We start from the raw sequence: 7925 nt of genomic DNA, 5'->3' as shown, positions 1-7925 counted from the left end.
TTGAACCCGGGGCACGTCTCCGCTTTCCCTTTCATTGTGAGGGGGCGGGGCTTAAGACAGGCGTAGGATTTGCATAGTCGCATCCCGACGAGGTGGGCGGGCTGAGCGGACGGGCTAATTTGCATGCGGGGACGCGCGCGGACCAATAGCCTGCCTCGGTGGGCGGGGTCGGCAGAACTTTGTAAATAACACCGGGCGGGGAGGGAAGGAAGGAGAAAGCCAGAGAGCGCGGCGGTGACGTTTTTGTCTTTGCATATTCAGGAGCACGGAGCCAATAAAAACCGGCGGAGGCGCGGGAGGCGGAGTTTTGCGGCGAGAAGAGCGCGCCGGCGGGGGAGGGGGCGTGTCTATATTTGCATATCGCAGAGCCGCGGGGGCGGGGCCGAGTCCAGCTGGACTGAAGGCGCGTGCGCGGAGGAGCCGAGGCAGCGGCGAGACGAGACGGGGCGTCCGCAGCGGAGAGAAGAGGCGGATCGGGAGGATCGGGTGGGGGGCTGGCGGAGGAGCAGCAGCAGCAGCAGCAGCCGGGGAGGGGCGGCCCAGGGCGGCAGCAGCGGAGGAGGAGGACCCGCGCCGGGCTCACCGTGGATGCGGAGCCGGGAAGAGGCGGCGGAGGAGGCGTCGGAGCCCCGCCGCACCCGGGTAAGGCGAAGCGGGCAGGGATGGGATGCAGGGATGGATGGGGTGGGGGGGGCTGGCAGGGGAGTCTCCCCTCCTCTCTCCTTCTCTCGCCCTCCTCTTTTTCCGCGCACCGCCGACGCCCCCCCTCCTCCCGCGACGCCTCTTTCCGGGGATCCCCGCCGCCCCCGCCTTTCCGCATCCCTCTCCCGCGCCCCCTCCCCTCCAACAGATCCCTCCCTCCGCCTCCCACCCCGCCTCGAGTGACAGCTGCGAAGGGCACAGCCCCCCCCCCAAAAAGCAGCCTTGCTCGGAAATCAAAGCGGACGGAGGGGAGGGATCGCATCTCTTTGGTCCCCCCCCCCGCAAGCGCGCCGCCTCCGCGTCCTCCCGGGTTTGCTGCTTCCGTCGGCAGGCAGCGGCGCCCCCGGCTGAGCAGGGCTGCGCCCCTTCTGCCTCGCCGGCCCCCCGATGGGGCCTCGCGGGATCGTGGTCGGGGAGGGGGTGGGGAGCAGTTGCCCCACCCAGTCCTGGGCCGGGGGACGGGAGAATGGGGCTCCCCCCTCGCCAATACTTCAGGATCGACGTAACTGGGTGGGTGGGGTTAAGAGGGATTGCGCAGGGCCAGGCGTTTGGGGAGGGGGCCTTCTGGAAGCCTGGCAAGCGCCGAGCGTCCCCTCCCCGTGGTTCCGGAGAGATTCGGGATGGAATTCCCCCCGCGGATGCCAGGAAAAGGCCCATGGGGGCATTGGGGGGGCTTTCCCTCCATTTGAGAAGTGCACAGGTTGGGTAACGGAATAGGTGGTTTGTTTGGGAGCGGGTGTCAAAGTCAACGAACCTTAAGGGGGAGAGTCGTGGGGAGTTGGTTTCCCCCTGGCAAAAAACGACGTGATGTGTCCTGCAAATAAGTTGGGGAGCATTAATGACCTCCATCACCCCAAATGGCTGGTAGCATCGGGTGGAGTCTCTCAGTTTCTCTGTTCTTGACTGTGGGTCACAGATTGTTTTAATTCTGGATCCTAAAAAAATTAATGCATGCCTAGGAGCCTGTTTGCACCCTTGGCAGGCGTGCATTTAAAGGTCCCCCCCCAAGGGCTCCTTCAGGGCCTGTTGATGACTGTAATGACTCCCAGTCTGGGAAGGTGGGTGAATCCTGGCTCAGAATGAGCATCTGGGTCTGATCTTAACCCCACCTGCGGGATTCGGAGGAGGCATGTGGTTTGGGGTGGAGAGCTCCCTCTGCCCTCCAAGGCCTGACTTTTGAAAGGATCTGCAGTATAGAGCAGGTGGCCCCCAGCAAGCCACACCCGGCCCTTGCAGTGGGCAAAGGGGTCTGGGTGCTAATGACGCTTCGGCGTTCCCTGGGCAGAGCCCCAATGCAGAGCCCGCCCTATTCCGCTGGGTGCCCAGGGCTTGGGGAGATTCTGCCCCGGCTATTTTGAGGCCAGCCTAGAGCCCCACCCCTGGTTTTATTTTCCAGCTTCTCAACTTGCTTCTTTCGAGATAAACTTGGAGGTCATCTTATCCCAGGCCCCTCTGTGCCCAGGAACGGCTTTGTTTAAAATGTCGTGCCTCAGGTTAGATGGCAAGATAAGAGCGTGGCCGCCTCTGAACATGTGCAAAGTGAATTTCTAATGCCCACCGACCCTGGCGCATCTGGGACTTGCGAGTGTCTTGCTTCCAGGTGTTCCTGTTTGAGCCACACCTCAGAGACAATCTCTCCTTGAAGGCCAGCCCAGGTATGGATGTTCAGGTCAGAGGTGGGGGTCAAGAGAAAAGCCGTTGCTGCGAGTCGGTGCACTGCTTTGTATGCAACAGGGTCCTGGCTAGGTTTAAGGAATCTTCCAGCCTTCCTCTCATTTTTCTGCAAAATCTTAGCCAGGGGGAAGAGAGACTTGGAGTGGATTTGGAGAGCTCAGTAGCTCCTCAAGCAGAAATGACAAGCACTCGTCAAGAGTGCCTCTGAGCACATTCAGCGCTCATTTCCTTTCTCCGCTAAACATTTCCTTGGGCTCTGCTTGGAGGACGTTCTTCCTGTGGCACTTCCAACTCAACATGCTTCTTTTTAGAAGAAGGAAAAAATACTCATTGAGAATCTGCCTCTCTATTCTACCCCAACCAGTGATTTTAGACTCTCTGGCTTTGCACACTTCCAGATGCAGCCAGACAGCTGTGCTGCATTTTTTTGGGGGGGGGGGTGCTCCCCACATTAGAATATATATACCAGAGCCTGGGGACACACGGGTGGCGCTGTGGGTTAAACCACAGAGCCTAGGACTTGCCGATCAGAAGGTCGGCGGTTCGAATCCCCGCAACGGGGTGAGCTCCTGTTGCTCGGTCCCTGCTCCTGCCCACCTAGCAGTTCGAAAGCACGTCCAAGTGCAAGTAGATAAATAGGTACCACTCCAGCGGGAAGGTAAACGGCGTTTCCGTGTGCTGCTCTGGTTCGCCAGAAGCGGCTTAGTCATGCTGGCCACGTGACCTGGAAGCTGTACGCCGGCTCCCTCGGCCAATAAAGCGAGATGAGTGCCGCAACCCCAGAGTCGGCCACGACTGGACCTAATGGTCAGGGGTCCCTTTATCTTACCATGCCTTGTTCAGAATCACACCATTGATCCAGCCAGATCAACATTGTCTGCAGGAGCGATGGGGTTCTTTTGCTTCTCCGGAGGTCAATAGCCTCCCAGCCCCACCAACCCGGTGTGGCCATGGGTGTGGCATCCAGGAATTTCGGGAGTGGTCTCCACAGGTACCCCAGCCCTGGTCTGCCCTGGCCGGCAGCGGCCCCCTCCAGAATCCCGGGTAGGGAGATTCTCATCCCGACTTGGTTGTGATGTTGTGTCTTGAGTCTGGGTCCTGCGCTCAGGTGCTCGGTTGCTTCGCTATGCCCTCTTCCCAGACGGAGAGGCATTTTGCACATGCCCAGAGGTACCCCGCCAAGCCCTGGCGCTGAACATGAGCTGCTTTGGAGCCCCCCCAAAAAAGACACTCACCCCCTTGCAAAGATGCTCTTACTGTTTGGAAAAGGCAATGAGCAGAACAGACTGCGATCGATCCAGCCAGGGCTGGTCTAAAGGAGGTTCCAGCTGTGGCCTTGGGGTGGGGGGGCCCCGACCTTTATCACCGCGGCTCTGACCCTGTGAAGCTACTCTGAGTAGGCGGGAGCATCCCAAGGCCCCATGGCAAGAGCTTCCAGAGACCCTTTTGCCAGAGGGCCAAAAGGTGTGACTCTGCTGCTTATGGGGCAGTTTCGAAAGGACCCCCTCTGCCTTGCTTGGCAGCTGATGGGGTTTGGGGGGCCGGCATCCGAGACAGGGGATTGTTTCCCTGCCCCTGCCATGTCTGGACGCAGAAGGGCAGCCGAGTTCATGGCTTCCCAGACCAGGGGCAGGAGGCAGGAAACTGGGAAATGATCTGCAATTATTGCTGCCCATTAAGGCGGCCCAATTAGCTCCGGAGAGGCGCAGCTGCTGTTTCTTTGCCGCTTTCCTCTGCTGGGGGAGCGGAAGGACTCCTGGGGTCTCCCCTGGTGACGCAAGGGGAGATGGGAGCTAGGATTCCTGGGTTCTCTGCTGAGGGGGGGGCGGTGTTTGGACAGGCAGCACAAGGGCGGAGAATCCGGCTCCTGAGATTTTCTGGTCTGTTTGGAGCAGACACAGTGGGCGGGAGGGAAAGAGGAGTCTGTTCCAGTTTGGCAGACAGTGCATGTGAGTCATTGGGCATCTGTTTCACAATTATTATTTTTTGAAGAGGGGTGGGTGGGTTGTCCTCTCCCTAACCCTACGGGGCTGGTCACTCTTGTTCCCATTTTGCAGACGGGGTGATGAAGTCTGTTGTAGCTTCTCCCTTCGGGTGCACGGCCCTTTAGAAGCCTGGTGGATCAGGCCGTACAGAACAGTCCAGCGTCCTGTTCTCACGGGGGGGGGGGGGCAGCCAGCCAGGTGCCCCTTTTGGGAAACCCGCAAGCAGGAATTGAGCACGGAAGCGCTCAGCCTTCCTGTACATTCCAGCAACTCATATTCAGAAGTATTGCTTCCTCTGGTTGTGGGAGGCAAAGCAAAGCCGTGGCCGTGGTGGGTAATAGCCGTCAATCGCCGTCTCCCCTTCCATGAATTGGTCTAATCCTCTTTTAAAGCCGTATACCTGTAGTTTGTTTGTGGCCATCACTTCCTCTTGTGGGAAGGAGTTCCACAGTCTAACCCTGTGCTGCATGGAGAAGGACTTTCTAAATGTCTATTAATAATAATAAGAGTAATAAATTTTATTTATACCCTGCCCTCCCTGGCCAGAGCCGGGCTCAGAGCAACTAACACCAATAAAATCACAGCAAAAACATAATAGAGGGGGGGGGATCCCAATTTAAAATTCAGGTTAAAATGCAATTTAAAATGCAGCCTCATTTTAAAAGTAGCCCATAGATCAAGACCATAAGGGGAGGACAGGATCAGACTGAACCCCGACCAAAGGCCAGGTGGAACAGCTCCGTCTTGCAGGCCCTGCGGAAAGATGTCAAGTCCCGCAGGGCCCCGGTCTCTTGTGAGGGCCCCACCAAGTCGGGGCCAGTACTGAAAAGGCCCTGGCCCTAGCTGAGACCATTGTAACCACCTTGCGATTTGGGACCTCCAAAGTGTTGTTATTTGTGGACCTTAAGGTCCTCCGTGGGACATACCAGGAGAGGCAGTCCCGTAGGTACGTGGGTCCTAGGCTGCATAGGGCTTTAAAGGTCAAAAACAGCACCTTAAACCCGACCCTGTACTCCACCGGGAGCCAGTGCAGCTGGTAAAGCACTGGATGAATGTGATCCTCGTGGAATCCCTCTGTCATTGCCCCCCCGCCTTGTTCCAATTGGCTGCTCCTTCCTTTATTTGCAGCCCCCACCCACCCACTTCCATGCTGGGGGAGGGCAAGCTTCCTGTAATGGGCAGCCTTTTGTGGGGTGGGGGTCCCACAGATCTTGCATGCCACCGGGTCAAGTCTGGGGCTGACTCCCCATCTCATCCTCCTGAAAGAGGAGTGGGGGCGAAGGCAGACTGAGACTCTCCCCCACCTTGTCCCGACTGGGGGTCCCGTATGGGAGAGAATCTCCCTGCCATGGGGGGTCTGCGTCTTGCCTGGATGGGGGCTCTGCCACCCCCCTTCCAGCTTACTCAGCTTGTCTCCAGGAGCCCTGCCATTCCCTCGGGCTGTGAGGGGGTCAGCAAACTTTTTCAGCAGGGGGCGGTCCATTTTCCCTCAGACCTTGTGGGGGGCCGGACTATATTTTGAAAAAAAATATATGAATGAATTCCTATGCCCCACAAATAACCCAGAGATGCATTTTAAATAAAAGCACACATTCGACTCATGTAAAAACACGCTGATTCCTGGACCGTCCGTGGGCCGGATTTAGAAGGCAATTGGGCTGGATCCGGCCCCCGGGCCTTAGTTTGCCTACCCATGCTCTAAGTGGCTCAGAGGCGATGACTCTCCAGATCTCCGTGGGTCGCAGGGAGCCTTCTGATTTGCTTTTGCTCCCCAGCAATCGGCTTTAAAATGGGTGGGTGGGACGAGAGACCGTTTCTGGGGCAGGCTGGGGTAAGGCGCGACGACCCTGGTGTGTGGGGAGGTGCCCAGGTTGCGGGGGGTGGTGTGGGGATGCTGGTCTGTACCAGCCCAGAGTCACCGCCAAGTCTGAGATTGCTCTGATCCACAGTGGGGCCCAGTGGGCAGAGCGTGAGGCTCTTAATCTCACAGTCGTGGGTTCAAGCATTGGACAAAAAATTCCTGAATTGCAGCGGGTTGGACTAGATGACTCTTGTGGTCTCGTCCAGGATTCTGTCCTTCCCTGGCGCTGCTGTTCGATGGCAGCCGGAATCTATCCCTGACCGAGGGAGCTGTGGCCTTTGCCCAAGGCAGTGTCTCTGGTCTGGCTGCCAAAGGGCGAAGGCTGGGAATCCCAGGCGTGGATCTAGAGGGCGGGGGGGTGCTGCCCCCACAAGAGGGTGATGATCCTGAGAGGGGAAGCAGCTCAGACACAGAACAGCTGCTCTGCTTGCAGAAGGTCTCAGGTTCAGTACTGAACAGCCTTGCCTTGTCTGAAACACTGTTGCTGGAAGTCAGGGTAGGCAATACTGAGCTACCTGGACCGATGGCCTGGCTCTGTAGAAGTAATAATAATAATAATAATAATAATAATAATTTATTATTTGTACCCTGCCCATCTGGGAAGCTTCATGAGTTGATCCATCTCCACCTCCACTCCAAGGAGCGCAAAAGGGAATCAGTTTGCCTCAGAGGTTCTTGAGAGCAGTACATGTGAAAAGGATCTAGGAGTCTTGGTTGACCACAAACTTGACATGAGCCAACAGTGTGACGCGGCAGCTAAAAAAGACAATGCAATTCTGGGCTGCATCAATAGGAGTATAGCATCTAGATCAAGGGAAGTAATAGTGCCACTGTATTCTGCTCAGGTCAGACCTCACCTGGAGTACTGTGTCCAGTTCTGGGCACCACAGTTCAAGAAGGACACTGACAAACTGGAACGTGTCCAGAGGAGGGCAACCAAAATGGTCAAAGGCCTGGAAACGATGCCTTATGAGGAACTGCTAAGGGAGCTGGGCATGTTTAGCCTGGAGAAGAGGAGGTTAAGGGGTGATATGATAGCCATGTTCAAATATATAAAAGGATGTCACATAGAGGAGGGAGAAAGGTTGTTTTCTGCTGCTCCAGAGAAGCGGACACGGAGCAATGGATCCAAACTACAAGAAAGAAGATTCCACCTCAACATTAGGAAGAACTTCCTGACAGTAAGAGCTGTTTGACAGTGGAATTTGCTGCCAAGGAGTGTGGTGGAGTCTCCTACTTTGGAGGTCTTTAAGCAGAGGCTTGACAACCATATGTCAGGAGTGCTCTGATGGTGTTTCCTGCTTGGCAGGGGGTTGGACTCGATGGCCCTTGTGGTCCCCCTGGGCTGGGCTGAAGGGGGAGAGCAGGAGACAGGCTAGCTCCGGGGAAAACTCTCCAGCGGAGACATGGATAATGGTGGTGCAATGGTGGTGCTTCTCTTCCTCTCTCTCCCCCCCCCCCCCCCGCTTTCTCCTAGAAGGCTGAGTGATGCGCAGAGAGGATGAAAGCCATGAAAGCTGATAAAAGCTGTTCCGCTAATGGGCCAGGGCGGAGGAGGCAGGCAGGAAGCCAGGAGGGAGGGGCTGGTGCAAGTACCAAATGCAGGGAGGGGGGAGGCGTCCCTTCGGACCCAGCTTGGAAGGGCATCTGCTTCCATGATCACAGGAGGGTAGAATCGCAAGGGTCCCCCAGAGGCCATCTAG

The 7925-nt window shown here is 57.0% G+C and overlaps 1 protein-coding gene across 1 annotated transcript in view; it reads left to right on the top strand.

Moving 5' to 3' along the window:
* The first annotated feature begins 405 nt into the window (after nt 1–405).
* The window catches only part of NUMBL (NUMB like endocytic adaptor protein), a 43393-nt gene continuing 35873 nt past the window's right edge, over nt 406–7925 (top strand). The window contains exon 1 of the mRNA XM_083516283.1: nt 406–642. The gene's annotated coding sequence lies outside the window, so the exon portion shown is untranslated. The remainder of the gene's footprint in view (nt 643–7925) is intronic.

This window comes from Podarcis liolepis (genome assembly GCF_965112155.1).
Source record: "Podarcis liolepis genome assembly, chromosome: 7".
NCBI classification, from domain to species: domain Eukaryota; kingdom Metazoa; phylum Chordata; class Lepidosauria; order Squamata; family Lacertidae; genus Podarcis; species Podarcis liolepis.
Note: the sequence above shows the minus strand (reverse complement) of the source record. Positions and strands in the feature narration are given on the sequence as shown.